Raw genomic sequence first — 27,447 nt, 5'->3', positions numbered from 1 at the left:
AGAGCAGAATAGCTTCAAACCAAGGGAGGTGCTTGAAGAGCCTTCTAATGGGAATTTTGTAAAGGGCTAAAAACCTGATTGCTGTGAAGATGGAGCATGATAAATGTATTACTGGGATTATGCAATGTGGTTGGCTTCAGTATTAAGGGATCAGACTCTGGATTTCTGGTCCTGCACTTTTGCAAATACACTTAAGAATCCTGCAGGTATGAAAAAAACCACGGAAGGTTTACATTTTAAGAAATATTTTCATTCTGATTCAGCTTGCAGTGGATTTTGCTGTTTCAAATGCACTAATAACTGGATTGGATGAACTGTGGAAGGGAGGAAGTACCTTCTGAGCTGGGAAAAAGCAGCAGCTGCCACCTGCTTCCATATTTTAGCGATTGGCTTTGGCAGCAGGCCTGTGCTACTTAGATATCTATTTCTTAAAATTTAAAGCCTTTTGTATAGTAAAGTTAGGCCTTGAAATAGATTGTGCTCTAAATGCTGACAATTATTTATTGTTATTTATCATTGTAGGGTGCTTTTTAAAAAACCTGCAGCACTTAAGGCACACGAGTGTTTATTATCGATCCCAGTGTTCTCGTTATCGATCCCCGTTTTCCCCATTTACAAATAGTCCCCAGATTTCTGGTTGCTTTACTAAAATCCCAATAAATAAGACCAAGTGCCTTTTTGTCAGGAGGCCATGGTTATTTTATCAAAGACAGGTGCCAGGCTATTTTAGCACGGTGTAACTTAGATTTCATGGGCACTTTGTGCTCGAGATTTCCACGCTTTTTATGTTCTGATTCAGCCTCAGTTCTCCAGCCTTGTGTGCCAATGAGAGCTGAGTCTTCCCCATCCTCTGTCCTTAGGGATATTTCCAGTGTCCCTCTGTGATTCCAGAGGGACACTGGAAATATGGGATGTCTGTGGTTATAGGAGAACTTCAGATGCACTTTCAGACGTGGCTGTGGGATGTCAGAGCTCACCATCCCTTCACCCCTATGCTCTCTTCACTCAGCAGCAGCATCTCTATTCAGCCTGGGGGCTTGACCCTGACAATCTCCAATCTCCAGCGTGCTCTCCTCGCTTCCCACGTGTGCTTCTTATTCACTTTCTCTATTCAGGATGTAAATGGCTGATGGTTTTTCTTTTTGGTTTCAAGGTCTTCCCATCGGAGCTTTTCAGCCATTCAGCCTCTCAAACTAGTTTGCTTAATTACCTCAACTTTTTGAAACTGAAAACCTTGCAGACCTGCTTTTATTTTGCTTAAACTGAGTCAATTTGTGGAAAACAGGCTTGAATTGAGTGATCACAAGTGGCTTTTATTACAGCATCCTCACTATTTGCCAAAAGCCTCCTGCAGAATCACCTCTCGTTTGCTCAGTGCCTGTTTTGTTCTGAGGTCTATTGGCTCTTACATCCCGGACTTACAGGGCCCCACTGTTGCTATTTGTTCTTCCTTCTATATCTGGAATTTAAGACTCCCTTATCAGCCAGTTCCTCAGAGTATTTCTTTTTCTCTCTAGCCATTTTTAAAAGCTCTCTGCACACATCCAAACCCAACGGTGGGGTCTCCAGTGGACCTCTAGCACAATCCCAACAGACAGCCTTTTACAGCCTTTTCCCAAAGTGACTCTAATCTAGAACGATCGTTTTATGCCTGCTATCGCTTTGGATGTTTAGCAAACACAGATGATTCACTCAGCTCACAGAAAGAACCGTGGAACAATGTCCCAAAAGATTATTTAAATGGAGTTTTGGGAGTGGATTTGGGGTGACCATGGGTAGTGTGAGGCTGAAGGCCTTGAGGGTGGGTGTTTTCCCCAGCCACTGCAGAAGTGTTTCCCAGCTGCCTTTACTACGGGATGATGATAATTTCTAACAGATTGTTTTCTTGACAAGGAAGAATTATCCCTGGGTTTACATTTTGGGAGCTGGACCCGGGGAGAAATTGAACAGCTGGCTTAAACACACAGGTCTGTGTGAGCAGAGCCTGTGCTCCCCCAGTTGTTTCAAGGACTCTCAGCAATCTGGCAGCTTGTCAAGGCCCCTCAAATTGTGTGGACTCGAGGGTGAGCTGAAGTGCTGGAGCAGCCTCGGATCTGGTGCAACAAAGCACACGCTGAAAACGATGCTTTTGTACTTTACCCAACTGCTTGGTTTGCAGTCACTTTTAATTTAAGTTTAGACAGTGCTGAGTGCTTAATTTAAAAAAAAAAAAGTGCTTTTGGTAGACAGGAGTGTAATGCCCTAGCTATGCCACAGTTACAATGTGTAGGTGTTTGGGGATTATGTTATAGACAAGCAAAATGATTGTTTCCTTTTAACTTCTGTTTAAATACAGTTCAAATGATGGAATATTTAGTAGAGCAGAATAAGCTGATGCCTGCCAGCTTTTTCATACCAGTGGTTACCAGATGTGCCTTTATTTAGAACCCTGCCATCTGTTCCAGGGTGGAGTTTGGGGCTAGTCTAGGTATTTGGATGTGTCTTCTTCCTTGGGTATCTCTGGAAAACTTCAAAGCATCTGTGCTGAGATGAAGGGGAAGCATGGTTAGCTGTAATACTCCAGGAATTCGAGGGAATTTTCCAGAAATGCAGCTGATTCCCAAGTGCAGCAGGGTTTGGAAGGGGAAAGAGCCTTGAGGAGAGAGGCAGTGCTGGTATTTTGTGCTGTTGCTCAGCCATTGCCAAGATCCAGTTGGAGTTTTGCTTGGCTGTCACCAGGCTGGGCTGCTGCTTCCTGCTTTGGATTCCGTCTTTCCTAAGAGTCCTTGGAATTTCCAGGAGTATTGCTACATTGAAGTTTCTTAATGGGATTTTAAAAATTATTTCTGTAGATAAGTTCTATTTAGATATGTTTTAGATCATTTCCTTTGATGCTGGATTGGTGTAGAATTACTGTGAGCTGTTACAGGGCAAGGGGAGGGAAACCTGCTCTACCTTTATCCTCTTCCACCACGTCCAGCTCCCCCAAAGCCAGGAGTGACCCATCACACTGAAATTAATTTAGGGGATGGGAAAAATTATATTTTGATCAACAAACTACTTGTGAAAAATACTCACCTAGTACTGGTAACAGCCTTTGGTTGACAGTGATCTGGGAAGGAGGGAAAGCTACATGTGTCTGTATCCATCCAGAATCTTGTGGTTTATTTGTCACCACTGTCTTCGTCTCTCAGAACTTAAAGAATTGTTGCTGAAATAGGAAAAAGAGCCTTTTAGAAAGCTTCTTGTGAAGAAGAGAACTCAAGAGTCGTTATGAATGGTTTTATAAACAAGGCATTGTGGTAATGGGGTTGGGACAAGACTTTAAAGGTTCCTTCCAACCCATACCACTATGTGATTCTGTAATAATACAGTCATTTAATTAATTTATCTAGAACGTTTGTCCCTAATCAAGCATGTGGCAGTGCAATTCAACATACTCAGAGTGTGATCCATAATATTCTACCCAAACAAGAGCTTCTACTCCATTCCTTACCCAGTGATTCTTCTTTTACAAAGCCAGGTGAAATAAATGCAGTAGCTGTGTCCTCATTAACAAGGGAACAGGCATTTCTTTTCCTCATCCCATTTAAGCACCAGGCAGTGTCCTCCAGCATCTTGCCAAAAGCTTCCACTACTTTTATAAGCTTATTTTCTTTTGCTATCAGGAGCTGGTTCCTCTGTGCAGGATGCTGACAGTTCATTGTGTTTGCTCTTTGGATCCCAGCTGGGGCTGCGCCGGGTCCAAAGCAGAATTAGGATTTGGGAGGGAAGGGTCTGTGTCTCCATTCCTGTGCTGACTTTTCCTTTCCTGCTCCTGCCAGGAGATACTGCTCCTGGGTGTTTCATTTCATGTTCCAGCCCTTGCCATGCTTTATGGCCAGCAGTGGGGTGCATTGTCACAATACTCCTCATGCCCATGGGGTCTTCAAAGGGCTTTATTTAACTGTACTGAGATGCCTTTACCTACCACTGAAATGCAGCTACTTAAGCTGCAAAGCCTGGCAGCTGCTCCAACAGCAGGAGCACGACCAAGCCACTGCTTTTTTTGTCATAAAGTAAGGGAAGAGAAAAAAAAATTCCATATCCATTAAAAAACTGCAGGGAAAATGTAAATTGTCAGAACATAATTACCTAAACTGGAGTTTGGCCAGCATTCCAGATTAACATTTCCTCTCGTGAAGCCGTGGGATACCTGATGGCCAAAAGCAGTCGGAGTCTCAGCAGGATTAAAAACTGAGCTTTGCTGTGTAGTTGTTCCATAGTGGCTGAGAGATGTAGATAATCTATTTAGCACCTACAGCACCCTGGGGCTAAAAAGTGGCTGAATCCTATGAAATCCGATAGGAGTGTCTGAGGTTAAGAGTGCGGTCTGAAAACATTCCATGGAACTTGTAAAATCCGCAGATGGTCCGACCTTGGTAGCGTCTGCTGTGGAAAAGGAGGAGAAAGAGATTAAAAAAGATGTACCAAAAAGATTGCAGCAGGGAAAAGATGGAAGCTCAGGGTCCTCCCTGCCATCGTTGTTCCATGTTTTTCTGAGGTTTATTTCAGGCCATGGAAGTGTGCCATGGAAATGTGCATTAGCTGGCTCTGAAACTCCTTAATACCTGCCTGCAATGACTCAATGTCATTTAGAGCAGATTGGAGACACTGGGACGCAAGCCATGCTTAGGAGGAAGTGGGGTGAGGAAGAGGGAATGTGGTGGGGGTAAGGAAAAGAGGGGAAGTGGGAACCATTGACATGGAGAGGATACAAAGGTGTGATGGCATTCACTGTGCTCAGCTGCAGCTGCCAAGTGCAGAGTAACTTGAAAGGCAATAAATATAAGGGAGGTTCCCAGATTGAAATGATACAGAGTGTCTAAGGAATTCGTTCTGTCAGCGGAATCCCACTCTGGTTTGGGTTGGAAAGGACCTTGAAGCTCCTCCAGTGCCACCCCCTGCCAGAAGCAAGGACACCTTCCACCATCCCAGGTTGCTCCAAGCCCCATCTCCGATCTGGCCTTGGAGACTTCGAGGTATGGGGCAACCACAGCTTCTCTGGGAATTCTATTCCAGGACCTCACCACCCTCACAGGGAAGAATTTCTTCCTAAAGATTGAACAGAAGGCCAAGATCTAAACTGTGTCTGCTTTTTAGGAGGCTTTGCTTTACATTTGCTCGCTTCCCTACAGTAGGATTAGTGTTTTTAGTCCTCCACCCTGTCAATTTCAACTCAAGGTCACCATGGAGTTTCAAAGTCTCTAACAGGATTGGCAGTGTGAATTGAGTCTGTTCCTCTGGGAAAACAGGTTTGGAAGCTGATAGGAGTGAAAGGCTTTTCCTTGCCAGGAAAGTGTCCAGCAACTTTATCGGCAACTTATTTTCTTATTTAAATAATTATTAATCATAGATTATAGACCCTGCCCTTTAGGATCCATTTCTGAAGTGGAAATTTTACATCTATATGAGAAATAAAAGTCCAGATGGCAGAAAAGGTGGGAAATGAGGGTATTTGAATACAGTAGTTTTTCTTTTAGGATAAGCAGAAGGCAGTGGAGCACTGGATTTTTACTTGGTAGAAGGGAAGCTAAAAACTCCTCTTTCAAACCAATTCCTGTTAGAGGAAGAAGGGGAAACACACAGAGAAGGGGATTAAATCTGAAGGTGTCTCTGTCAGTATAATCTATAATAGCCTTGATAGTGCTTCCTGAAAGGAAGACTTGCCAGACCGACTACTGATCCTGACAGCTTCTTTTCTTTTGGGAGCTGGGAGAAGAATTGTTCACCTGAGTTGTCCCTGAAGTCATTCTCCACTGGTGTTTCCTCCTCAGTGAGGACCTGAAGGCAACGATTGTCCCCCATTTCTTCCTGCAGAGCTCCAAGTAGATCAGGGTGGAATACAAAACCCCGAGCCGTGGCACAGCGGGAACAGATGTGTGTGGTAGGACACCGTGGGTGTGTTCAGTGATTTGAATGTTAATTTAGCCTTTATACTGTGCCATAGTCATAGTCTTTTTTAAATTTTTGTCCTGATAAAATACAAAAAGTATTGTTTCTCCTTTGAGCCTTTGAACCTGCAGTACCTATTCCTGCCCTTCCGTACAGCACGTTCCCTGCGGCGAGATTGGATTTTTTTATTGTTTATCAAAGGGCAGACCTGTGCCCCCGCCTCACCCTCGCTGGTTTTTCATCTCAGAATAAAAGTTAGTTTCTCCTTGCATTCTTTGCACATGTGTAAATGACTGTTAAAAAGTGCAGAGTGATGGAAAAGTGGTTTTTCGCCGCTTTGAAGTGCTCATGTTTTATTAAAGCCGAGATTCTTGGAGCTTTTTGGCCAGAAACACACCACCCTCTTTACTCCTGGAGATAAACCCCCATTTCTTCCTGTGAAAAGCTCTTTAATTCCCCCAAAGTTGTCATATTGTGTGTTTTGGTGTGGGATTTGATTGCCATAGATACAAATGCCTTTCATGGAGCTCCTAACACGTAAAATTAGAATGCATAAACAGAGGACCCGACTGGTTGTGAGAAGATGCTGGCACTGTTACTTGCCTTCCCCCCCCCCTTTATTTCTTCATTGCTTTTTTCCCCTCTCTTTTGCTTCAGTTACCATCTGTTGCATGCTATGTTTGGTAGTTGCTTATTTCTACATGGCTCCTCTGACTTCACAACATTTAACCACTGATGCTGTTCATGCCAACCCTCCAGCATGGATCTGGATGTTATTTTGTAAGAAACTCCAAACCATAGTGTTATTTTAGTATCTGCTGATCAGTTTCCTATAACACAGTTGTTTTCCTAACCCCTTTTACCAGGAGGCACCTGGAACATCTCTCAGTGGGTCACTGGCAACCATTGCGTCCACATCACTATAGGGCTGAGGCATGACAGAGCTCCATGGCAGCATCCTCATGGAATTCTTGGGGGATACACAGCATTGCATGTCTGAGCTCCAGGGGGGACACTCTGACAGGGTCTTAGGGGGACACACAGAGCTGCTCGGGCCGGGCTGCGGCTGCCCCTCGAGGCAGCATCGCACGCTGCCAACATGGCGGCCCCTCCATGAGGGGAGCGGTGGGTGTGAGGGAGGGGATGCGCGCGCCCTCCTTTTAGGCGGGAAAACGCTGCCGGGCGCGGTGCGCGTGCGCAGTGGCGAGAGCCGAACTAGGGGAAGCTTCGGCTGTTCCCGGCAGGTTCCGGAGGCGAGTCTCGCTGCTCCCCGCCCTCCACCCTTCGGGTATCTCCGCCCCCGCCTCGCCTATCTCCGCCCCCGCTTCGGCTATCGCCTCCTCTCTTCGTTAAGTTCCGCCGCCACTTCGGTAACTTCCGCCGGTTCGGTCGGAAATGGCCGAAGACGTGCGAGACCCAGCGGTTTAAGGGGAGAAGACCGGCCGGCTTCTCGGAATAAACCAACTGTGTCCGGCCCGTGGGGGGGGAGCAGGGGAGGGCGGACGAAGCGGGAAGACGAGGCAGCGGCTATGGCTCCCCCCCCAGCCACTCGCGGCTCTGCCGGGAGGGCGAAGTGAGGGCGCCGAGAGGTAGGAGCGGACCGTACCACGCGCGGGGAAAGGGGGAGGAAGGTGGGAGAGCGGTAACACACACCCCCCCCCCGGAGCCCCCCCCCGCGGCAGCCCGTGGGGCCGGGTAAGGCGGGAATGGTACAGTCCGGGGAAAGCCCCCTGGAGCGGCGGCGTGGGGCGGGGGGGGGCTCGGCTGGGGTGTCCCTGAGAGGCTGGAGGGGGGCGCGGGGTTCCTGAGGGCCGGGGGAGCTCTGAGCGGGGGTCCCTCAAGGCTGGGGTTGCTGCGAGAGGGGTCCCTCAAGGCTGGGGGAGCCGTGAGCGTCGATCCTTCAGGGCTGGGGGACTTTGAGCGAGGATCCGTCAGGGCTGGGGGCACCGTGGGGAGAGGTTCCTGAGAGCTGGGGGGGGGGTCCCTCAGGGATGGAGGTTTGTGAGGGGGTCGCTCAGGGCTGGGGACACGGTGCGGGAGCTCCATCAGGGCTGGGGGTTCCTTCAGGGCTGGTGAGGCTGTGAGGAGAGTCCCTCAGCTCACAGCGTGAGAAGCATTGTGGGGATGTCACACTGCAAGGGGGGACCCCAGCATGGCTGGGAGAGCCCCTCAGGGCTGGTGGGCTGTGCGAGAGTCGCTCACGGCATGAGGGGCGCTGTGGGTGTCTCACAGAGTGAGGGACACTGTGGAGGGGTCCCCACAAACCTGGGGATCCTGATGGCGGGAAGGGCTGTGGTGGCAGGTGGTGCCCAGGTGCTGCTGACAGGCTCCAGCCTTCCTGCCTGTCCTCCCTCCTGCATCCAGCAAGGATCCTGAGACCTGCCTGTGGATCCCCAGCGTTTCAGGGACCGTCACATCCACCCTGGCCGGTGCACCCCCATTTCTCCCACTCTGAGGCAGTGCCTGAGTTGTGCTCCCTGTGCTTCTTGCTGGGGTTCTGCCTTGTGATCTGGTGAGGACAGCAAGGACGAAGCTGCCCTCACTCTGGGCTTCTTAGCGTGGCTGGTATTGCTCCTGTGAGTTATTTACTAAAGTTGAGGTCCGTGTTGTTCTTTTTTCCCGGCGGTTTTGCCCACATGATGTCCCTTCCTGCTCAAAAAACATTGGGGTCTTTACCAAAAATTGTACCTGTGTGATGATAATAACTTAATGCCCCCTTACACAAACCCAAACAATTTGGAGCCTGAAGGGGCTGGATATGGTTCAAATGGTATTAAGGATTCACAGAGATGCTGAGAAGCACTTTAGATAAGCTGTTCTGTTGCTGTGTGCGTGTTAAAATCCAAGCATTGACCAGTTTTTGACCTCTTGTTGCTTTTGCATGAGTCTGATAGACCAAGTGTGTTGATACCGTGATATGATAACTTTAAAGTGCCTGGGTTTCTTGTGCTGCAAGCCTCACATGTGTGTGAAGAAGATTAAGTAACTTTGTTTCCTGAGAGGAGTGTCACATGCAGGTGATTATCTTAGATATTTCTGTTCTCATGGAGAAATCTGTGATATCCGAGATAGTAACATCTTGGAACGTGGGTTGGCGGGTTTTATCAAGTACTGAGTAATCTTAAACTCGTTTCTATGCAGAAATAGCATCAGAAATGAACCACAGTCTGATTATGTGATGATGGGGAGAGAGATTCGTCTCCCCCTGACAAATCCCTTAACTTCATGTACCATCTGAGAGCCCAGTTGTTATCATGCAGTGTTATCTGTACCCACCCAGGCCTTTGGGATGCCTCTGCTTTTCCATTTCTCATTCCAGAAATGGAAGTTTGCATGGGTTCAGCTTGGTGTTCAGGGATTCTGGAGCTGGGATAATTGCCTGTCTTCATTGAGCAAATTTTTCCAGCAGCTCAACTGTGGTACAGACAGTTCTTGAACTTCTTGATGTCGTGTTGCAGAAGGGAAGTCCAGAGCAGTTTTCTGGAATCCTCTGGTTTTTTTTCAAGTGGGGTCTGTTAGCTCTTGTGCTTGTTTACACGTGAGGATGGATTTTGGCAGTTGTCAAGTCAGAGCAAAAGCAGCAAATGCTGAGAACAAGTAAAACATGATTGTTGAATTGCCTTCACTTAGGCTGGGTCTCAGCGTTACATGGCAAAATTGGAGGATTGTTTTTGTGCTGTTGGGAAAGATGGGTTGGGAAAGATCATCATCATCATCATCTTCCCTTGAATATTTGTGGATCTCTGGGTCTGTTCAGCTGATGAGTTGGATGTTGTTGATACGTTCCCAAGTTTTGTTTGCTTATGGGGAGCCAGAGCCCTTCCTGAGCCTGCTTCCCATGGCTATTAATTCTTGAAATGCCATGACAGCTTAAATTTTTAGTGTCTCTCTCCTTCTGGCTGTGGATATTTTGTGTGTATTTGTTGTTTTTCCCTTCCAGGCTCTGTTGCCTGATTTTTTTCTCCTTGCTTTTTGACTCCTGTCGCCTCTCCCGGTTGCCTTGCCTGTTTTCCCAGGGCGTTGCTCCTGCTGCCCACAGTAATGTTTTCACCAGGCTGGGAATAGCAGCTCACCACAGATGTTACCTGTTTGATGCCAAGATCACGGCAGCCCTTTGTGAATTGCTTCCTGGTCCAGAGACAATTTTTCTGCTTTGGAGACCCCACAGGAGCAGTGAACTGGAAGGGACCTCATGGTCATTGGCTCCTGTCTCATCACCAGAGATTTTTCCTGCAATCTGTGCTAAATACCTTTATTTTTTCAGAAGGAGCAGACTGTGAACATTTTGAAGCAGCTCCTAACTCTGGGATTTTAACTCAGGGTGGAATATTTGGTTTTACTCCTAATGAGCAAAACCCCCAACAAGCAAAATATTGGGGTTTTTTGTTTGTTTTCATGTGAACAAGACGAGTGTAACTCATAGGCTTGTTTAGGTATGCCGCTCTATACTGAAAAGACAAAAAATATCTCTGCTGCTGTGTGGCTTGGCAGTGGGGAAAGCATTCCCATGGGATTTGGGGGATGCAGCTGGGGCCTCCAATTGTCCCCTACAACCCATGCTGACACAGGCTGTGCTTGCTGAGCTAAAGCTAGCACGGCTATGAGCTGCAGTTGTGGGGCTGCAATCCTCAAAAGCAGAATTTTTTTCTCAGGGAACACCTGGAAGTGCTGTTCACTGGGGCTTGTCGTGCTTGAGTTTGGCTCTTGCAGCTCAGCTGCTCGGCACATGCAGATCGTGGTGGTGGAGAAGAGGTGCAAAGCCAGTTTGAGGTTTTGGGGTTTGTTTAGGAAGGATAAAGACAGCAGCACGTGCAGCTCCGTGGCTTGCAGCTCATCGATCCCCGGGCTGCCTGGGTGTAGGAAGCCTGGCCCACCAGGTAAATTGATGTTATTACAGCACTTGCAGGGCCAGTTTTGAAGTGCAAATTGAAATCCCGTTTCTGTGAAGTTGTTGCTGTTTGTTAATTGGTGCCTGTTACCGGCAAGAGCAGTTTAGAGGTCTGACTAATCCATCTGGGATGAAAGAGGGCAGGTTTAGGTTAGATTTTAGGAAAGAATTCTTTGCTGGGAGGGTGGTGATGCCCTGGCACAGTTGCCCAGAGAAGCTGTGGCTGCCCCTGGATTCCTAGAAGTGTCCAAGGCCGGGCTCACAGGGCCCATCCCAGGATCAACCTGGGATGGTGGAAAGTGTCCCTGCCCATGGCAGGGGTGGAATGGGATGAGCTTTAAGGTCCCTCCCAACCCAAACCATTCTGGGATTTGATGATCTATCCCTGCTAATTGGTGGTAAATGGATAATGGTTTCTCAGGGCTATGTTGACATAACCAATAACACTATAAAGTGATCTGTTCCTCGAGGGTAAAATTGAGTGAAATGCAGAACATTGAGACTTATAAATCAATCAAATCAATCCTGTATGGTTTTTTTGGGTGGTACAGAACCCTAAACCTGCAAACCAGCAGTTAATCTGTAGCCACTGATGGACATAAGGACTATTTTAAAGCACATATTCTTAATGAGTCTCAGAATTTTCTGCTCTTACACTCAGCTTCTTAAATGACTGGAATCTTGTTGCCTGGAGTCGGGTTTGTGTTTTCTCTGCTGTCCTCTGCCTCCCCTTTCCCTGTGAATGTTGGTGCATTAAGAAAATGTACCGCTTTTCTAATGCAAATGTCTGCCTGTGAGTGGTATCAGAACATGGGATTAACCCATGGATTCTAAGAAACACTTTCAAGTTTCTTCTAACAGGAAATGTTAACATTTCCCAGTGCAACAGTAACATTTTTATTCCCCGGCTTTGCGCAGTGTCCAGCTGCTTGGTCTTTTACCTGTTTTGTCTCATAAAATGCTTTATTTTAGAGTTCAAAATACTTCCAGGTATCTTCTCATCTGACTTTAATCTTAGGGACAGTGACAGTGCTGGTAGCCTGAGGTTTGTTTTCCTTCTTGTTGTGTTTTGGTACCAGTATTGCCTGAAGTGTGGGTTCCAACATCTGCCTCTGGATGAGCTGTTTTCCTGTTCAGTGTAACAAAGTCATCTCAAATCTGTGCCGGAATATTTGGCATCCATGGATTCATCTGGAAGTGAGTTCTATTTGTTTAAAGGCCACAGTGCCACAGAGCAGGAAGTGCATTGCTCTGCCCGTGCATTGCCTTCCTCAGGGAACACTTTTTGACAGGTTGGATATTTTGTAAATCCAGACAAAGAGATGAAGAATTCAAATTTGGACACTTAATTTGAAAACTGACTTCTCTGCTTATAAAAACAACATACTTAAAACCATCCAACATCCTCCATTACACTGTCCCATCAACACATCTCCATTTCCAAAGTGAAGAGAAGCTTTCCTCTTCCCCATCCCATGTGCACCCCACCTTCTGGGCCTGGGTTTGCTGGAATTGAGCACGTCACTGAACGTGGGAAAGGCTTCTTTATCTTTCCCCCCGTGATCCAGTGCCTCCGCATCGTGCGTAAGGCGGGAGCTCGGGGAGGGATTCGTGCACGTCTCTCAGTGCTTCTATTACGGGCACGAGGAAGTCATTATGCTGCAGGTCTGCTCTGTGTAGGCACTTGGTGGGAAGTGATGTGTTCTGGATTGTGTTGGTGGGGAGTGGAGGATATGCTGGGGAGTGCTGCTGACACGCAGATGATGCCTGGAAAAGGTTGGCGTGGAAGCGTTGGAGCTTGTGATGAGAAGAAGCTGCCAAACAAGTGGGGAGCCTCAGAGTTGAGAGCAGAGCCTAAATATATAGAGCAATGCTGTGAGCCTCTTTCTAAGGGGTCTGGAAAGTCTGATCAGAGCAGTCCTGAATTCCCTACCAGAGCCTTTCTGTTTACAGGGCACCTTTTGCGGGTCTGCAAGTAAAATAGGTTGGAAACCTTTGATATAAGTGCAGTAGTGACATCAAAGCTGTAATGTGTGACCAGAAGGTGGGCAGAAGTCAGGACTGTATGATCTTATCTTCCTCATTTAGAGGTAATTTGCTGATCGTTTGATACAGGAGCCCATTGACTCCCAGAAATGCATTGTACATCTAATAATACATGTCAGGGAATAGGTTAGCATCGTTCTCAGATAATTAATAAAGATAGCACTTCCCTAGCAAATAGGAAGGGAAAAAAACCAACCCTTGCATTGTTTAGCTAAGATATTTCTTTCCTTAGGCATCTCTCCTGGGAAGACCTTGGTGCTTCTAAATGAATCTGCCGCCTACCTTGTGTACCATCATTTTAATGTGGGGATTGAGGAGGAGCCAGCTATTGGAAAAGCAGCCAGAGATGGATGCCCTGGAAAGGTGCCACTAATTACTGTGGCATCTGACAATTAGCTGTTAAGCCTTTCCTTGCAAAGTTCTACACGGTGCATCCTGAAACAAAAACAAAGACCTGGAGAAAGGGGAGAGCTGTCCTTGTACTGATCTTGTGGGTGGTTGTTAAAAGCAGAAGGTGGAGCTGATTCTGACATGGTTCCCTTCCAGCAGAGCAGGTCAGATTTGATGAACCCAGAAGCATTTTGGGTTTTTTTGCTGCTGGGCTCTATGATAGTCCACAAACTTCTTACACTCCTTATGTTTAAAACAGGTTTGAGGCTGCTGTTCTTCATGGGGAAAGCTGTAAATTAGTAACATCTTCAAAGTGTCATTGTTGATGTGAATCTGAGAATTTTTAACAAAAATCAAGATGTAATAAAAAAATATTCAAAGAAATCCTGCACTTGGTTTCTCGCATTTGCCTCCAGGGTCTTCTGACTCTGTTTTTACTTTGTGGCAATGATGAATAGCAGGAAGTCTTTTGCCAGTGTCTCAAGGGTGTAGTTAGTTAGGAGGAACGATTGAGCTGGAGCTGGCAGGTATCTCAAGGCTTTTGTACACAAGCTGATCTCCCTCCATCCCTCAGGGATCAGACCTGCTCTTTCTCTGGAAATGACTTTTAGGTTGTTGGGACAATGACGATTCTGATTAGAAAGGCCAAGCTACAGAATTATTTCTCCCTTGTCAAACGAGATGTTGGGGAAGATGTTTTAGTGTGCACTGAGTGTTTGGCTGAGCTTGTCTTTCAGGTGACATTGCTCAGGTGGCAATGCCATCTCCACAGGTAGTTTAAACCAGCATGACCCAGGCTTTGCTCTGACTTGTGTCTCTGTATAATTCCTTTGCCTTGGAAGGAGTGACCTGGAATCTGCAGACAGATCTGGCGCCTGTTTCTCCGTGCATCTCTGATCTCTGCTGCGTGTGCCGACACGCGAGCCCTGCTCCCAGCAGCTCTCCCTGGGACAGAAAGTGGCAGCTGTTTGACAAATGCAATGGAGCAAGTGTTATAAAAAGAACCAGAGTGAATTTCCTCCCCTCAAAACTGATTAAAGCTGGAGCAGTATTGGGAATGCTTCTTCTGAGCTCGGTGTTCCTGTGCAGGGGAGTCTCGCTTGGACACTTTGCTGTCCCTGTACCTATTCTTAGCCTGTTTATCAAAAGCTGTTGTATGTGCATCAAGAGATCTCCCTGTTCAGGCTGTTTGTGTGTTTATGTGGAGTCTTTTGAGGAGAGAGGGGATTATATCCAAGCTTTTCTGTCACCTCCTCCTCCTTCTGCTCAGGATATACAGGTTAACGTTTCCACAGTGTCTGAGTGTATGGCAGAGTGTCTGAGGCAGGCAAGTACTGCCTGGTACTCATTGACACTGACCTTCAAATTTAAGATTTGTGACATGGGTGAGCTGATTTCACAGCCTCCTGCTAGAAGGGGTGGCCTTGGTCCCTCTCCCTCTCTCAGCTCTGCAGTCCCTGTCTTTCAGATGCCTCAGTGAAGTGATTCAGTTTGAAAATCCAACAGCAAACTGCTTGAGGGATTTTTGGTAGGAGATGAGGAGTCCCCTTAGTGGTAGGGAGCACAAGGCAAGGTCTGGTTTCATGCTGGAGTGTCCTTGGAGGGGGATCAGAGAATAGCTTAGATTGGAAAAGCACTTGGAGATCACTGAGTCCAACTATCCCAGTACTGCCAAGGCCATCACTGATCCGTGTCCCCAAGTGCCACATCCACAGGGCTTTTAAATCCTTCCAGGGATAGTGATTCCACCCAGCAGCTTTCCAGGCTCTTTCCCTGGCAGTCATAGGAACAGCTGAGCTTGGGCAGGTGAGAAATGGGCAGTGGGACAGTGCCACAGCCACTTTGCAGTGTCAGGGAGCTGCCCCAGCACCCTTCTCTCTTCCCTGCAGCCCCAGGGTGTGCTCCCTTTATCTTTCCTGCACCCTTTTCTCTTCCCTGCAGCCCTAGGGTGTGCTCAGGACCAAGGAGGGCGATTTAATGAAGCACCAGGGACACGTTCTAGGTGAACACGCTGAATGGACAAGAACAGTTGGCTGTTGTATATGACTGTGAAGGTCACCAGGATCAGATGCTCATTTTTCAGCTCCTCATTGCTGCTGGGTGCAGCAGAGCTTTGTGCTGACCCAGGCAGTTCCTGTCAGTGGGGCTGGAGTGGCACTGAGAGAAGAAAATGCCACAATTTGAAAGTTCTTGGTAGCGAGACGACTGGAAAAATGTGTCTTGGGTACAAATTTGTCAGACTTTGGGGCTTCTTTTTTATTGCCTGATGTCTCCTTGTTATGAATTCTGCTTTTCTGTTTTGAGAAGTGAAAATAATCATCTCCCTTACTTCCTGTCCAATGGGAAGGAATGTCTTCATCCTGGCCTAAGCTGAGCTGCAGATGAGACCTGTTTTGGAAACTGTTATGCAAAAGCAGAGGAAGAAGAAACAAACAGTTCTCAATTCTCTTTGAGATGCAGTTTTAATGGTTCCTTGGTAATTCATGCAATTATTTAATCGGCTGCACCATCCCTGGGATTACTATTCTTCCCAGTAATAACTGGAGCAGTAAAGATATCTTGTAAATTGAAAAAAAGAAGAAAAAAAAAAAAGAATTGGCATCTGTTGTTTGCAGTACTGGGTTTTAGTAATTGTTTGAAATGACCTTTTGGAATCTCCGAGAGAAAATTTGTTTGCTTGACTTTCTCCCAGATCAGCTCCTGGCAATCTCGATATAGAGCAAAACTGAGTTGTTTTGAGTTTTTTAATTACATTCTGACAGCAAAGCCTGTTTTTCTGTGTGCATTACTGTTTTTTGCTTTTTTTAAAGGTTAAGCTCTGTTTGACAGGAGTTCCATAGATGAAGTTTTTGAAACTTTTTGCTGTGGTTGTTTGCCTGGATTTTTTTAAGCCAGAATTGCTTATCCTGGGTATTATTACAAAAGAAATATTTATTTATTTCTTAATTTAAGGAGAAAATTCTCACTATATTTTTGAATGTCTAGAGACATGATGATGAAAGGTCTGTGGGGTTTTTGTTGGTTTTATTTGTGGGTTTGCTTTGGGTTTGTGTTACTTTGGTTTTGGGTTTTTTGCTTGCTTTTTTTGTCTTTTTCAGCTTTAGAGGTTGTAATGTGATGAGATCATAGAACGTTGCCAGGTTTAGGGGAAGAAAAAAAAGATTATAATTTTTTAAAAAAAAATTTTAGCAAAACTGTTGTGAAATCTGGTTCCTCGATGCCACTGGCTTGTGGTCAGAACCCACTGTGGGTTTGATTTGTAGGAAAATGTCCAATATCTGAGGGCCTTGCTCCACACCAACTCTGTGGATGAGACCAATGGTTCTTCCTTTTTCCCTTTCGAAAATTCCGGCTTTTTTCCACTTTAAAATCTGACAACCCTCAGAGAGCCAAGGGTCACAAAAACACATTGTATGAAATCTCTCAGCATTCAAGTTTTCACATGAGAGCCCATTGCTCTTTGTGTTTGCTGGAGCTGCACTTGTTGAGGCTGTGAGAGCCTGGTCCTCCAAAAACACCAAAGAAAACTCTGTGAGAGCCGTGCCAAGGAGCAGGTGCTGCAAAATTCAGTTCTGCCAACTCTGGAGAAAATTGCACTGATGGAGATCAGCATCTCTCAAGGGAAAATTAAATCTCCAAAATGAGTGTCCAAGTTGGAACAAGAAACAGATGCCAGAAATATGTCCAATAGCTCAGTTTGGAGTTTCCCTCCCTCTCAGGCTGATCCCTCAAGGCAGCGTGGTGTCCTCAAGGACTGAAACCTGGAGTTGTTTCCACAGGGGACAGAAATGACAGAAAGAATCAAATAGGACCCAGCCATGATGATCTGGAGCTGAGTGAGCAGCAGCCTGTGTGATTTCAGCCTCCTCATCAGGCTGGTTTTACACATCCTGACTTGAAAAAGTAGGTTTTTCATCCTTGGATCTGAATAGACAAACCTGAGGGGCTCCATATTTCCTGCTAAATTCCAGATAAGATCTTTTACTGTTTGAACTTGCAAAGCAGTTTAGGTGTGTGCTTCCCTGCTCCTGCAAAAAGCTTGATCCACCCCTTCATTTAGTTGAGTTTGTTTGGAATGAACAATGTTCCTCAAGCTGTGAATGCAATAATGGTTTAGCTTAAAAAAAAAAAAAAAAAAAAAAGAAAAACCTCCCCTGCAAACAGATGATGTAATGCCCAAGCTCCAAGTTTAAACAGTAGCTAATTTGCCAGGGGATAAACCAGGGTGAAATCTGTCAGGCTTCCCAATTTCCCACATTCACCAGAGCTTTGTTCTTTCTGCTTTCAAATGCAGGGTACATTTGTGTGTCCACACTGTGTGGTTTCCTTCAGCTTCTGCAGCCAAAGAGTTTGTCCAGGGGCAAGAGAAAATGTTGCTGTAAACCTTTTGTTGCTATAAACCTTGATATGCATCTTTTTGGTTTTAAATTTTACTTAGTGACTGAATTAAACTCCTGAGCCATCCCTTTGATGAGCTGCAGCACAGGGTTATTTATTGTTGTCTCTTTGCAGGCACGTTCCTTTGGCCAAGCAGGATTCACTCCCTGCAAGGTCCCTGGGGCACTGCTGGGTGGGAGACTCCTTGTTCTGCAGCTGGTTTGGGCTGCCTGTGGGTTGTTTACTTGGTGTTTGGACTCTGCTCTCCCAGCCAGTTTTGTACAAAACAAGGAACACTTAGTTTTCACACATTAAAAAAAAATAAATTACATGAGCAGCTTTCTCTGCTGGTGGCAGCTCTGGTCTGTGTAGTGCTTGGTGTCTGCTGACAGGAGGGGACTGAGGCTGGGTGGGGAAGAGGGAGGTTTGGATCACACTCCCCCTCCTCCTCCCTGGGATGCTCTGTTTATTGGAATTCTTCACTGACCTATTCCTTTAATCCTCAATTTTGGCACCATTTCCCAGGGCTCGTGGTGTAAGCACAGGGCTTTGCCAGGCAGCAGGATGAACCAGGGCACACAGCAGGGTGAAAGACATCCAGGAGCTGCAGTGTCTGCCTGTCCTGGTGGAGGAGGGAAGATGTGACACAAGAAATTGAAGTGACACTTAAAGGAATCGCTTCCATCTTCTCTGGCTTTTTCTATCGAAAAGAAAAAGTGCCCATCTTTGAACTTGGAGTAGCTTCATCTTAAAAGCTGGCCCAGTCTGGGGTGAGCCTGTTTTGGGGGATGTCATTACCCAGCCTGGCATGTGGGGTGGCTTCAGCAGTTTTTCTTGTTCTGAGCAGTGCTGGCTGAAAGCTCTGAGGGCTCCTTGTGCTGACGCTGCACTGGAGCTGTTTCTCTGGAAAACAGCACTTGGGGAGGGATCCCATCTGTGAGAGCATCTGACTCACAGCACCGAGATCTGCTGGGATGTGCTGCTTTCAAACAGCTGGATTTCAGAGTCTCACAAAAATTGTGTGAGGGGTGGGAAGCTGAGGGGCTCTCCTGCAGCTGATGGTTTATTTTTTCCATGGTTGAAAATTAAGAGTAGTGAGCCACTTGCAGTTTATGGTGGAGCTGTGCTTGATCTGTTCTGTTTATTATGATTTTATTCCCCACACTCTCCTTGCTGGTTTGACTCCTTCCTCTTTGGCATTGTTTTCACATCAGTCCTTTTCCTCAGAATTTCCCTGCTCCCTGCCAGCTGTGGAGCAGCTGGGAAGATACCCGAAAACACAAACTGCTCTGAAGGGCTGCTTAGAGGGGCAGGGCTTGCCCGTGGAGCCTGGGTTTAGCTGGAGCTCCTCGGATGGGCTGCACCAGCCCATCTCCAGCAGTGGTGGGGATGTGTTGAGGAGCTGTGGGCTGCAGACAAGGAGCCTTTTGTTTGCTTGCCTTAGCAACCCTGCCTCTCTGAAAGCTGAGATGTTCTCACTCCCTCAGTGCCCTTCCCGGGAATGCTGGTTGTTTCTCGGGAAGCAGGCTTGCTTTGGGGGGCTGATCTCAGCAGCCCTTTCTATCCCTAACCCCCTCTTATTTGTTTTTTTTTTCTTGATGACAGGAGGTCTCAATCCAAAAGAATTCTGGTTATCTGGTGTTTTTCCCCCAAGCAGCAAGTCCTGCTGACTCTCATCTCTGCTGTATCTGTTCTGGTGCACACGATGTGCTGAATTTAAATAAATTGTGGTCTTTGCTAAATATCTGTCAAATATTGACTTAGTCTGTAGGGTGAGCTGACTAAGCTGAAATTAATGGTGTAATTCCAGCTTGTTTGGCACAGGTGTGGAGCCAGTTTCATTGCAGATGGCAGAGGAAATTAAGATTTTACCTTGATTGCAGCTCTAGGGCTTATATGGCAGTAAGGAAAGACTTGGTGGAGACAGAGAGGGTGAGTGTTTGTAAAGATATTGAGGGTGATAAAAACTCTTCCCAATGAGTGAAGTCATAAGACAAAAATTGAGGTGGTGTTGTTAACTGTGTGCTATTACAGATATCATGAAATGATCTTCCACATTCTGGTCCCTTGCCATACCCCTGGGATAATTTTTCTAAAACTACTGAAAATGAGATCCAAAAAATATATGAGACAATCTGGCTGGTTGAGGTTTTGGCACAGATCAACAGCCTCGGTGCTGGTATCTGCTGGCTTTGTGCAGGTGACCAACTCCACGTGTTGCTGAGGTGCTGCTGCAAAATGACAAAGCCCTGACACCTCCAAGCAGGCAAAGAAATGGAGATGCAAGGAGGTGTCTGAAAGGATCCAAGTGATCCAGAAGAGCTGATGGCAGAACTGGAGCTAACCCACACAGCTTCCCTCGTGTTTCAGAGCCTGTCCTTCAAACTCCTGGGAAGCTTGTGGGTTTTTGAGGTTATTTTTGAAAGGTTTGCTGCTGGCATAAATGAATCTTGGAATTCAAAACAATAAAGATGCAGCTTTGGGGCCAGTCCTGCTTGAGGGACTTCAGGGATCTCAGGGTTGGTACAGTCAATCTGATGGAATTTTATGTAAAAGGAGATCTCATGAGTTGGTTTGGGGTTTTTTCAACACCTTTTTTCTCTTCCCCCCTTAACTCTTTTCTGCAGGTAGTAAGAATTCCATTGTAACTTTCAGTTTTATGTGAGCTTTGTACCTCCAATCGATTGGTTCCTGGCTGATCTTCAATAGCCCAAAGAGCAAATGTAATGCAGCAAATTCATTATATGCTAAAATATTTATTGTGTTACTGTAAAGGTCACTGATAGCAGCAGAGGCTCAGTAAGATACAGTCCTGAATCTTTCCAAAGATGGTATCTGTCACCACTCTCTTTTGAGAGCAGTATCTTAAAAAGTACCTGGAATAACTCAGCCCATGCTTTTGTGTTTGGACCTTGTGTAAGTTAATAAATGACTCTTGTGCTGCATCTGAAAGTGAACAGCTGTATTTAATTTTCTCATGTGTACTCCACAGATGTGGAGGGCAGAGAAAGAAAGAAAACTTAGTTTCATTTTGTCCCTTTTGGCTTGATTTAAGTAATTTGCAGTTTTGTATAATAAAATCTCCACATCTGATTTCTATTCTGCTTGTAGTAGTCTGGAATTGTCAGTAATGCCCAAAGGCATTTTTGCTCCTACCTGTGTAGGAGTGAATTTCTTGTTGCCCAACATCACCTGGAAAGGTAGCAATGAAAAAACTTCCTGGCAGTGAGGTGGGCTGTGACTTCCCTTCCACTGAACCACAGAATGAAATATTTAATAAATGGATTTGGGGCTGGGAGGAACCTCTCAAACCCTTTCCACAGGTGCAGGAGTGGTGCTGTGTGACTGTTCCCACACAGAGCCCTGCATGCTGTGGATACATTACTGACCTATTTGCTGGTAGTTTCAGCATCTGGCTGGGATTAGTTCAGCTGATCCCCAATTCTGTGCTATAATGGTGTGTCTTTAAGCACGGCTTAGATGATTGGATACTGAGGAGCATTTTGGAGTCTGGCCTTGCAAATACAGCTTGTTAATTGAAGCTGTGCTCGCTGGCAAAGCTGCCTTTTAAAGTTCTGCTGTCTGTCCTCCCCACGATGTTCCAGCCTCTCTGGTTTCTCATTGACTGCAGCCTGCCTGCTCCTCCCTCTGCCTGCAGCTCCTCTGCCAAGCAGTAGCTGCTGGTCTGCACATTTGTCACCTGTGGCCACTCCTCTGCCTGTGAGGGGCCCTTTCCTCATCACACCGAGAGTTCTCCTAATTGGAAGTGAGCGCTGAAGGGGCTGCGTTCACTGCTCAAGCTCTTTGCCTGAGTGTTCCTTTCAGGCAGCTGCAGTGAGGTTCAACAGCTTCGTCTGTCACGATCAGACAGAGCTCTAGATATTCTAGCAAATCTTTTGATTATGAGGGTGGGAAATAATATGCTTTGATTTACAGATGTTGCTGCACAAAAAGTGCTTCTGTGAATTCTCCGAATGGCAATATCTGGGTGCTTTTGGCATCCTCAGTCTTTGAGTGCATCCATTTTCTGAACTTATCCTGAATTCTGCACACTTGTCTGAACACAGACATGGACAGCTGTTTTTCACATAAGCAGACAATTAATTATTTTTCAGTAGCATTTTAAGCCAAGTTCAGGGATTACCTTGGGTCCAGGGGCCTTGAAGTTTACAGTAAAAAAGACAAAGGATGGTGGAGACTGTTGCCTTATGGCCAATTATAGCCAGGTTGAAAACAGCAAGGGGGACAAAGCATATTTTTCATTAATCCTCAAAACACCCTTTCCTCCAGGAAGTTGTAGACAAACCTGAAAGCATTTTCAAGTGTCCCTACCATTCTGAGCAGGATGTCTGGTGCAGCAGGCACAGAGGTCTCAGCTCTGGTGCCAGAGGTGTGCAGCTGTGGTGGAGCTGCACCAGCAGCAGGAGCAGTGCAGGTGTTTCTGAAGGGGTTTGAAGTATTTTCTCCTTTCAGGCACTCCAGCTCTCTTGGTTGTGGACTGACTGACAAATCTGCAGAAGATTAGGAAGTGTTTTCACAGCCCCTGGAGGCTGTGGTAAGCTGGAAGGAAGAGCTCCTGTGGTCTTTCCTGACTGTGTGGCAGAGCAGTTTGGGAAGTGCTCAGATCGAATCTAAGCTCAGTTCTTGTTTGCGGGGTTTAGTTGTAATGTTGGTTTGCTGTGCAGCCACACTGTGCTTTCAGTGGGACAGGGAAGAGGAGAGATGTTGGGAGGATAGAAATAGACTTGTTTTGGTTGGAAAAGCTCCTGAATTTATGGTGTTAGCTGCTTTCCTGCTAAAGGTGAGGACAGCATTCGTGTGGGGACTTTTTTCTACAGATCTGCGTGGTGATCAAGTTATTTCTTTTTTTTTCCTCCTTTCTCGAGGTCTACTTTATAACCAGCAGAGAAAAACACCCCTTTTCCTAAGCAAACATCTTGAACCAATCTGATTTTCTGTGCTCCAGCAGTGCCTGCTGCTCATGTTGGCTGCAGAGAGAGCCAGTCCAGCTGGTTCAAGTGTGCTGGGAATTGCTTGTGGCCAGCACTACTGAGTGAAAATGGCCATACCTTGAATGCTGGGTGGGTTTGTACCAGCTTCTCATAGTTGCAACTTCCTCCTGCTTGGAAGAAAGAAGAGCTGATGTGGCCACTGGATCTGATTATACCCCGTGGTAGCAGGTCTGAGGTTTGAAGAATATCTCTGGCCATTTTAGTGAGAGGCATTTTGGAGTGGTTCAGATATCAATGAAGAAAGCTGAAAGGCTTTGTTTCACTCTTATGACCCTGGGAATATTGGCCAGTTTGTCAGCTGGGATCCATCTGCAAGGGAAAGGTCCAGCTGGATGGGATGATGTCCTGGCAGCAAAGGAGGGAATGAGGCAGGGCATGGCTCCCTTTCCCTGTGATTTTTGTATCTCTGCTCAGATGTGCACTGGTGGAGGAAATCACACTGAAAATGACCACAGAGCTTTCTCTTTTAACTCCCTAACTTGAGCCTGGATCATACAAAGCAAACCCTCCGAGCCTGTGAAGGGGTTTTTGTGGAGGAATAAAGCTCATTGTCAGCTGCCTTGTTCAGACCCTTGGGAAATTGTGACCATTGTCTGGGCTATTATTGCTTAATAAAAGCTTTGCATTTCCTCATTCAGAGCCTTGAAAATCTGGTTCTGTGCTTTTAAAAATAACTCAGCGTGAGCCACAATTGGGAGCATTCACAGAGGAAATTCTTCAGCCATTTAAAACAAAGTGAAGGAGGGAAAAAAAAGCTCTCCTTAAAGTGCTTTTACTTATCCATGAAGAGCGAGTGGTGAAGAGTGAGTGTGTCCCAGCCGTGCTTCCACTGTCTGGATGGAGCACAGAAGCTCTGCTCCTGCTCCTGTTTGCTTCCAGCCTTCCAGGATTTCGAATCCAGCTGGTGAAGCTGAGCTGGGCATGCTGGATGAATCCTCTTGGGATGTTGGATTTCTTGTGGATGAGCACCCCAGGACAGGTGGGACCTGCAGTCACTGGTAGGGTTGATGCTCTTTGTGCTTGATGCAAGAAAAGGCAAGAAAAGGTTTTTCTTTCTGTTTGTATTAGAGGCCACAGCAGAAAAGGTCATTTCAGGTGAAATGAAATGTGGTCATGTGCTGAAGGATGTGCAGGTTTTTGGGCACCCGCTCTGCAGGGAAGGGGTCAGAGGAGGGAGTGCTGTGGGATCTGAGGGGTCCATCACCCCAAAATTGGCTTCCCTGTATTTTTTACACTCCTGATTTGTGCTGGGAAATTATTATGGAGCACAGAAACCCTGAACTATTCTGCAGATCTGCTTTGGAGGTTTGCTTCTTTCCCTCTGTGTGTTCTTGGGTTTATTTTCCTTCTGGTGTGGAAGTAATTATGTTACTTGTTTCTTAAGTTCTGGCTTCGACTAAGAGGAGGAATGTACTCAGGTTTTTTTATGTTGTGGTGGTGTTTTTTCTTTCCCCAGTGCAGTTTCTGCTGTTAAAATATTCCGGACAGCAGTTGCTGCCCACGTAGAGCACACAAATGTGTGTTTAGTGGTTGCAAGACATGCTTGCTCTGGGTGTGCCTCGTTGTTTTGTTCAGTGCCAGTCTCTGCCCACATGATTGGCCATCGTTTATCATTGCCATCAAGCTGGGGAGATAATTTGCATTAGTAATTAGTGCTTTGTGTAGGCCAGAATTAGCTACACTGGCTCCTGATTTGGAAATAAGTTTTCTGTTGGAGCTGTGTGTTTTGTCAGGATAGAGACCAGGGTGTGAGGAGGGGATGACACTGGGCTACAGCAGGGTTGCCAAAGACACTTGGTAGTGAAGAAAGCTGATGGCTGGGATATTGTCTGGGTTTTATTTGTGATGGGAAATGAATTATAGCAGAAAATGTCTCTTCCATGCCTCAGTTTCTCCATCAAAAAATGAATGCTGCATGATTTGTCTGAGTGTGTTCAGTAGCAGGAATTACTCTCCTCCCTCTTGCTGTCTCCTGGAGCAGCTGTGATGTGCACAGGAATGTGTGGGGACAAGACACAGCCCTGCAGTAGCTGAATTCTGTCACACCATTGTGTGGTTTGGTGTTGCTTGAAATTTTATAGGTCATGTGCACCATTAAAATGATTTCCATGCCTATGTTTGGAGAATCTGCTGTGCCCACTTTCCTTTATATCCACATGACTGATCCAGGACCATATGTTAAGAATATAACTGCTTTTAATTTATTATTTTTTAAAAATCCATTGGTGTCTAAATACATCTAATAAAAATGCAGACTGGAGCTCTTTAATGAGGCGTAAGTCAATCCAGGCTCTCTTTTTTTATAAGACAAAACCACCTCACACACTGGCTTCTTTTTGTATGGACTTCTGCTTTGCATTTCTACACATTCATCATAGCATGAAGCCTCTGACAAAAGGAAATAAGAAAAGACTGTTTAAGAGACCGTTTTGCTGTGCATAAACCTGAACCTTTGCAAAGGGAAAACCCCAGGCTTCAGCAAGTGGAAATGTAGGAAGCTGTGTGATGACAGAAAGGAGAAATAAAAATTATAATGCTGAGTAAGTTTAATGTAGTTGTGAATTGTATAGCAAAGAACAGGAGCTCTCAGGAAGGGAAATATTTCCAGTTTTGTTCCTTGCCTTTGCAAAATTGCAAAATTCAAGTGATGGTTGGGAGGTTTTTGCCACCAAAAAATCTTCATTTTGCTGGCACCCATCTTGCTGGCAAAGCCAGTGGTCAAGGCCCTGAGCAGCATTATTTGGGTGGAGGCTGGGGGTGTGTGGCTGTCTCTGATTTTGGGGGCTTTGGGAGGAAATGGCTTTGCTGCAGGAACTGCTCAGCTCTGCTGCTCGCCAAGGTCCTGTGGCTGTGGTTTGACAGCTGAAGTCAGAGCACGGCTGTGAAATCAGACTCTGCTCACACATGGTTGTGGCTGGGTGTGAAATCCTCCGTGGTTCTGGCAGTGACAGCGCCCAGCCTCACACAGTGGGTCCAGAGTGGGAAAAAAAGGAGATCTGCTTGTTTTGGAACAGCCTCATCCTTTTCTCATTGCTCGTGGGTTGGTCCTGCATGGTTGGTCTGGTGACAAGGCCCAGGTTGGGGTCCCAGTCTCCTTTTGCTAGAGAGGACCCAAAACTTGCCTCACCAGGTTCATGGAGGAAGGGAAGGAGGAGATGGGAGCCTTAGCAACTCCAAGCTGTGATCCAAGACTGAAAGCCAGAGGTTTTGTGTATAGAACAATAGATCTGTAAGACAGAACATGAAGAAGATGTTGATGAGTTTTCTGAAATGGTGGCCCACAAGAAAAGTTTCTGAGAGAAGGTAGTCAGGGCTGTGGTTTTTAAATTAATGACCTCTTCCTACAGGCAGTCAAACTTTCAGATTTAGCAAAGCTTTGCATAACAGGAGGTGCTTTGCTGACAGGCTGCACATTCACTCATAGTCACAGGAGCACAATGATAAATTATTTAATTATAGATACCCAAAGAAGTGAACCAGGCGCCCGCTGGGCTGCGTTGTCCCTCTGCTTCCCCACTTTGCACGGTTTCTTGCTGGCTGATTCCCAAAATCCAGCTGTTTGCAGCAGTGGTCTCACAGTTATTAATGTTAATTAGGTGCTGCTCTGTGAGTATTCCTGCACTCACACAAAGTGCTCAGCTCCTCACCCGTGTAACGAGCGTGTACTCAGCCCCGCTGTTAATTAGCAGCATCTCTCCAAGGACTTGCGCTTCCCTTGGGGATGGAAGTTTGGTGTGGAGCTGCCTGTGGTAGTTAGAGCAAGTCCCTGCTGAGACTCACGTGCAGACTCTGCCATAGTTGGGTTGTCAGCTTTTTGCCCTTTGTTTTAATCTCAGCTTCTCCTCTGTGCATTCTCCTTGCTGAGCAGCGCGGTTGCTAAGGTTAGTTCTTTTCAGGTTTGCCATTAGAACCTCGTTTTAATCAGTGCTGACAAAATCCTGGCTGGATCTGTGCTCCAGGTAGGGGTCAGATTTAAGCGTTCTTCAAAAAGCTTTCATGCTACAGGAACATGGTGCTCCTTGTGCTGACAGCAGTTTTGTGTCTCTGCCTCTTAATAACCATCCTGTAGTAACACCTTCTTCCTTGATTTGCAAAACAGCTCCATTCCAAGAAGAAATTTCCTCCTGAAAATGTGGAAGTGCAGTTTGTTCTTGGCAAATCCGACTGGGGCTTTATTATGGCTCTGATTTAATATCCTTGGTGATGGAATGTTCCTGTTGTGGGGGAAACATCTCTGAGAGGTGATTCTCTCTACAGAAGAACATTCCCCTCCTATTTTTTTAACACTGAAGGCAATAGAAGGGAAGAAGCTGGTAAATAATATGACTCTAAATGGGAACCAAATTATACTTTAATTTTTATGTATGTTCATGATAGAAAAGCAATGTGAGATCAGGAGGTCTTTCCAGAAGAGGAGTGTTGCTCTTAAATATCTCTGCTTTGTCCCTAGGTTTATGTGTTCAGTATCATCCAGAAAACTCTTGGTTTTGCATTTGATTGTAATTTGCATTTAGATTGGCTGCCTGAAGGGAGTCTCTTGCGAGGGGAGATGGGGCTATGTGGCTCCAGTCTCTTGCAGATCTGGCTGGAAGTAATGGCATTTACATAAAAACCATTAGCTCTGTTATTGATAAACATGAAAGGCATCCATTTCATTTAATTTTTTGATGAAGAGCTTTTAATATAAGCACACAATAGCACTGAGGTAGTAACATTCCTGCCCCCCATCCCTCTGTACTGACCTCTTGTTTTAAGGGCAAGCTTTGATTGGGATTTTGTTGGTGGAGAGATGGGAAGTTATTTCTATTCCAATTTACTGGA

General features: G+C 46.0%; 1 protein-coding gene across 4 annotated transcripts in view; it reads left to right on the top strand.

Moving 5' to 3' along the window:
- The window catches only part of EXTL3 (exostosin like glycosyltransferase 3), a 139,853-nt gene that overhangs the window by 13,206 nt on the left and 99,200 nt on the right, over nucleotides 1-27,447 (top strand). For 2 of the 4 annotated variants that reach the window (XM_018923174.3, XM_009096294.4), the window contains exon 1: nucleotides 7,244-7,502. The exons of the other annotated variants lie outside the window; for them this stretch is intronic. The gene's annotated coding sequence lies outside the window, so the exon portion shown is untranslated. Of the gene's footprint in view, nucleotides 1-7,243; nucleotides 7,503-27,447 lie in introns of those variants that run through there. 4 annotated transcript variants of the gene reach the window in all.

This window comes from Serinus canaria, chromosome 3, assembly GCF_022539315.1.
Source record: "Serinus canaria isolate serCan28SL12 chromosome 3, serCan2020, whole genome shotgun sequence".
In the NCBI taxonomy this organism is placed as follows: Eukaryota; Metazoa; Chordata; class Aves; order Passeriformes; family Fringillidae; genus Serinus; species Serinus canaria.
The sequence above is the reverse complement of the archived record's forward strand: the minus strand, read 5'-3'. Positions and strand labels throughout refer to the sequence as shown.